Raw genomic sequence first — 6,008 nt, 5'->3', positions numbered from 1 at the left:
CTTAAATGCTCAGAAACATAAAAATTTGTTGATTTTAGTCCATTTCTTTACTAATTGTCCATTCCTCCTTGGATTGAAGTTGAACTATATGCACTGGTTGCTCTCAGGGAATCCTATTTCATTATTTTTACAAGCTCTACGGCAACTGTGTGGAAGGATTTTGAAATTTTTTGACTGCCTATTGAAACAAGATACGATCTCTAAACTGAATATAATTAAAACAGAAGTGCCTAAAGTTGCCTAAATTAAATGTTGTATGGGAATATGTACCTGCACTCCAAGCTCTCTAGAATGAATCTGCACCTTTCACGTTTATAAATTTCATTCATTTTAGTGAAACCCAAATTCCAAATTGTTCAACATTTACGTGGGTGCCATAACCCATTTTGCTACACATTGTGAGTCAACTTGGTATGTGATTGCATGTTATGCTATTAACTTATAATGTTCAAAGGCACTTCATGTGACACTAATGTTGGATTTTGGGAATTGCGATGTTTTTTTAAGATATATAGGCTGTTTGCATGTTAGTGAACCCCATCGTCATTATTTCTTGTTCCTGTTAATTTGGTCTGCTAACGATGTTTGACCAAGATAATCTATCAACCTATCAAGTGGGCACATTTTATATTGTATCTCTATGTACCGCTTTGACATATTCAACCATTAAGGAGGTGAAGATGAGTAGGTTTTGCAGACACTTTCTATCAGATTTCTTTTGTATGGACAGTTCAATTCTGTTCGTTAAATCAGGTTCAGGGGATTGGGATTGAACTTGAAAGGCTTGGAATGAAAACACATGAATTTTTGAGATTTAAAGACATGGACATTAAGTTTAGGCCCCGTTTGTTTATTGGATTTGAACTGGAATTGGTAGGAATAATTTTTTTAATTTTTTAATCTTCAGTTTGGATGTGTCAAACCCAAATTGGAATATGAGGTCAAATTTCCATTTTGGTTTAAAACGAGGATTTGTTAACGCCACTTGAAGAGGTGGAATTGGAAATAGAATTAAATCAATTTTGAATATCCATTTTTCTTGCTCAACAAATTCTAATTCAGAATTAACATATCCAACATCTAACAAATCACGGATATAAGACAAGTGCAGCTAATGCTATCAGAATGAATTATTGGTTTTAAATTAAGTACTGAAATTATATATATATATATATATATATATATATATATATATATATATATATATATATATATATATTCAAAACTGAAGTTTTATAGGTTCTAAATTCTAGAAATTTGTTTGGTTGAATTACATATACAAGTGATATTTATTATGTATTTTTATTGAAATTGGATCTAAGTTTTTGGAGTTCTAGTAGTGTCTGTGGACCCTTGGTTGAAATGAAATAATGAGAGGGGATAGGAAGGAGTTTAAGTGGACTACAACAACGTAAAAGAGTTTTAAATAATTAAAGCATAAAGTTTCAAAGCAACCTATTTTAGTGCTTAAAGATTTTAATAAGGCAATTCAAGTAGTATGTAATGCTAGTGGTAATGCAATAGGAGTTATATTTAGTTGAGAAGGTAGACTTATTGCTTACTTCAATGAGAATTTAAATGATAGCAAGAGAAAACGTTCTATTTATGATTAAGAATTTTATGCTATAGTTAAGGCATTGCAAAAGTGGAGACATTATTTTCTTTCTAAGGAGTTTGTTTTATATATTGATCATCAATCTTTGCAATATTTGAACAATTAAGGAAGAAAGTTAAATCTGAGGCATTTGAAATATGTTGAGTTTTTGAAGATATACATTTGTGTTCAAACATAAGAGTTAGAAGTCTAATAGGGTTGCAAATGCTCTTTGCAAAAAACAAGTTTTGCTGATAAAGATGTAGATTGAGGTTGTTGGGTTAAAGAAAAACTTAAGAATTTATACCCATAAAATCCTACAATAATTCTATCAATAGGAGCACTGGTAAATCATCATTCCAGATAGTATATGAAATTAGTTCTAGAAATGCTTTTGGATTAAGGTAGTTGAACAGAGGGGAGACAAATAGTGCTTAAGATAAAGATTTTGTAGAGCACTTGAAGACCATTCATGAGGAAGTGAGGAAACCCATTACTAAAATGAATATTCAATACAAGGCTAAGGAGAAAGTGAGGCATAGAGAATTTCAGGTTGGAGATGAGTCATGGTTTGTTTGAGAAAAGAGCAATTTTTAGTTGGAACATATAATAACTTGAAAATAAAGAAGTTTGGATCATGCAAGATAGTGAAGAAGCATGTGTCAAGAAATGTGTATGAAGTAGAGTTGCCCAATGAGCTAAATATTTTACCAGTATTTAATATTTCAAATCTAACAAAATATCATGAAGTGTTGAAGATGAGGTCACAAAAGCATAGTGGAGTATTTTAGTAACTACTTAAGCTACAAAGGAGATTGAAGATATACTAGACAATTGTGTTGAAAAAAGCAAAAGGAACATGATATATAAAGAATATCTAGTCAAATGGAAAGGAAGATATGTAGAAGATTCCTCATGGATGACAAAGAAGGAGTTTAACTATCTCAATTTCTCTTTGAACACCTGAGATGTGACAATATCACGTCTCAAATTATCCTGAATGTTTGACCCAAGAGCATCCTATGTGTAAGGGAAATCTTGCATCATCTAAAAATATTTTTGATTTGTCTTTACAGTAAGGGTCACTTAAGTGCATATTTGTCATTTCTAGGAGCTTACTATTTTTAGTAGGTTGGTCATTAAAGCTAAGAATTTTATGATTTCATCCATGGACGTTCATTTTAGATATATCACCCTACCAATAAAATTTCATTGCAATACCAAACATGTTTGTGAAGTTATGAGAATTTTTGATACTAAAACTTTGATCTCAGTTTTAAAGGTCTTAGAGGCTCCAAAAAAGGGTCAGATCTTGATTAAGTGGAGCTTGCGCAAGACAAGTTTTATAGATCAAATGATGCCATTTTCGAAAAGGGGTAATCATAGTCAATCAAAGCAAAAAGTGATGAGTTATGGTCCCCAAAAGTTGTGCTATTTGAAGTTATGAAAAATAAAATTAATTGGGCTGATTCTAATGAAATAAAATATGAAAAATAATAATAATTCTAGGTTGGTCGACCTCAAGGTCTAGGGCTAAAATTCTAGAACCTTGTTGGACGATAGAAAACTGTTTATATAAAAAAGGCTTGTAGGGTTGTCTAAGACAATGCCAGGGTGTTGGTGGTGACTCTGGCTTACAAAATATTGTAAGGAAAAAGCCTATGTGACTTTGCATGTATTTCTGAAATTTTGGAGATAATAGGAAACCCATTTTTTGTTCTTGCAAATTGTTGTTATTCCTCTATTTGTTGTGTGTATTTGTGTTGATAAGGGGAGTATCCTTCATCATAACCAAGGGTATCAACTACAAGAACATAAAGAAATTGAGATAAAGGGCAACCTTATCTAATAGCTTTGCATAGAAATTAGATCAAACAATAGATTATCAATTCTCAATTGTGCACTTGCATCATTAAAAAGCATTTGCACATGCCTACATATTTTTGGACCAAAACCTAACCATTGCAACATCTTGATTATAAAGCTCCACCCCATCCTATCATAAGTTTTGTCAAAATCCAAATTGACTAATAAAACATTTTGTCTTGTTTGTTGGGCCTACTCACTAGTTTCTCATGCCAAAATAAAATTATCAAGAATAAATCTCCAACGAAAGAATAACTATAATTTTTATCACCAGTTTTAAAGATAAAATGTTTGAAACCAAATACAATGTCATTATCATTACAAACACTTTGAATAAATTATATCATAATCATATTGAAGAGATGCACTTTGTAGTGTGACATTCACATGGGGTCTACTCACTAGCAAAGTTAATAATTTTCACCCCTTCAATCTCTATATCTTCTTCTATTGAAGTATCTATAAAAATTGCACGCACAATATTTACTAAATTTGGAAACTCCAACTCAAGTTATTATCTTCTAAGACACCATCAAATTATTAAAAATTATTTTAACTCCAATTATGTGGATTGTGATGTTTTAACAAACTGCCCATTTAGAAGTAAGAAAAAATGAGATTATAATATGCATTGATAGGGGAGAGGACCTAGTACTTGAGCATGAGTTGTTAACTTAACACCCACACGTGTTGATTTAATATCCGACATTTTTGACAAGATTGTACCAATAGTTGTGACTCTAAATTTGTTCTCGCTAATGATGACTGCCCATAATTGAATGAAAAGTGTCCCTTTTCCCAAAAAATGACCAACAATGTGATGCCACATCTGCATAAATATGGGGGTCTCCAATGCACTATGATTGGTCTCACTTTTTTTTGGGGCTATTTTGGACACCTTGGCAAAAAGCATGCTGATGTGGCATCATATTTGATGATGTGGCTCTGAAACCTTAGTTATAAGCATGGGACTTGCCAAGTAAGCTACTATAAAAAAAAATGAGAGTGATTTAAATTTTCCACAGGATTTTGAGAAGCGCGAAGTTAGGGTGCTCAACTACTGGGTCCTCTCCCCTAGTAAAGCTTTATAATGAATGGCTGGTTGTAGTGCAAAGAGAAAACAATTCATCATTATAGAGGCTTACTTTGAATACTCTCCCCATGTGTACATTTACCATTTAGTCTCTCTCATTATAACTCGCGGGCTCCACCTTATAGTGTTTCAAAGAGAGATTTTGCTTGTAATTATGGGTAAAATGTGTATGTATAGTCTTTGCATTTCACATTGTTTATGGTTTTCTCTTCAATATGTTCTCCAAGCATTTAGTTTGTCCTTACTTTGTATATAAAGTAATAATATTTATAATTTAGTATTATAAGTATGATTAGTTTTTAGTTCTTATAATTTGATATTTTTAAAAAATAAATTTTATAATTTTAAAGAAATTTTAAGTTTATTGTTGATTTTTTTTGGATAAAATTATAAATGCACTTTCACTAAGTTTTTCACATTTCAATATTTAATTTACATGGAACTAACATTTTAAGAAATTTATTGATGCATGTTAATTCAAATATCAAAATATTTAAATCAAATTTCTACTATTTTATATTTTAGAAAGGGGTTCTACACTATTAGTAATAACTAGAAAATAGTTTGGATCATATTATATAAGTGCTATGTAGTAGCATTACTTTCCATTACTTGCTCTTAACTTTATATGTTATTTCATTTTTAAAGATGAGAGATGTCTATTTTGAAAAATGAATAGTTTTTTTAACAATGTACTATATGTAGTAAAATATTAAAGAAAATTAGGCAATAGCCTACAACACAACAGTAAATTGTAAGCCTCTTAATTGGGAGTTCTTGGGTTCAAATCTACACAAGTTGTCAATGGGCCCTTGGTCTATTGGTGATGTTGAATGGCTCACAAAGAGCCCATCAGGGATCAAGGCTTACTGAGTGCAAGGCTCCAACATCATAAGGGATGAGGCCGAGATCGTGCCCTGGGTGATTTTGATGGCATGGATGCCCCTCAATCCTTGCCTCTAAGCCGAAGAGGTTTCATGCATGTGTGGACCTATATGAAGTTCCTAAATCGTTTCAGTGATGCCCTTTGCTGGTTGGTAGCTCGTAGGCCTTGTGCCTTGTTGGGTTCCCTCGCAGGTCTGAACCCTCTATCAAAATAAAATAAAATCTACACAAGCTTAACTAATAATTGAAATAATTAATCAATTTTTTTCCACAAAAATATAATATATAACATATTAATTATTATTATTTGATCAACAAATAAAATTTAGGATATATTGAAAGTTAATTAAAAAATTAAGTTTAAATGATAATATATTTTATGATTTTGAATAAGAAATTAACGAATTCCATTCTTTCAATATTATAAATAAAAAATAGACAAATAATAATATATTTGAATGGTTGGTTAAAACATAAAATTATGTAGATTATAGTCATGATTATGTGATGAAGATGAAAAATTTAATGCTAGTTTACCTAAAGTAATTAATCCAATTACATTGATAATTA

This window comes from Cupressus sempervirens, chromosome 2 (assembly GCF_028749045.1).
Source record: "Cupressus sempervirens isolate cs-2001-9-10 chromosome 2, ASM2874904v1, whole genome shotgun sequence".
Lineage (NCBI taxonomy): Eukaryota > Viridiplantae > Streptophyta > Pinopsida > Cupressales > Cupressaceae > Cupressus > Cupressus sempervirens.
Note: the sequence above shows the minus strand (reverse complement) of the source record.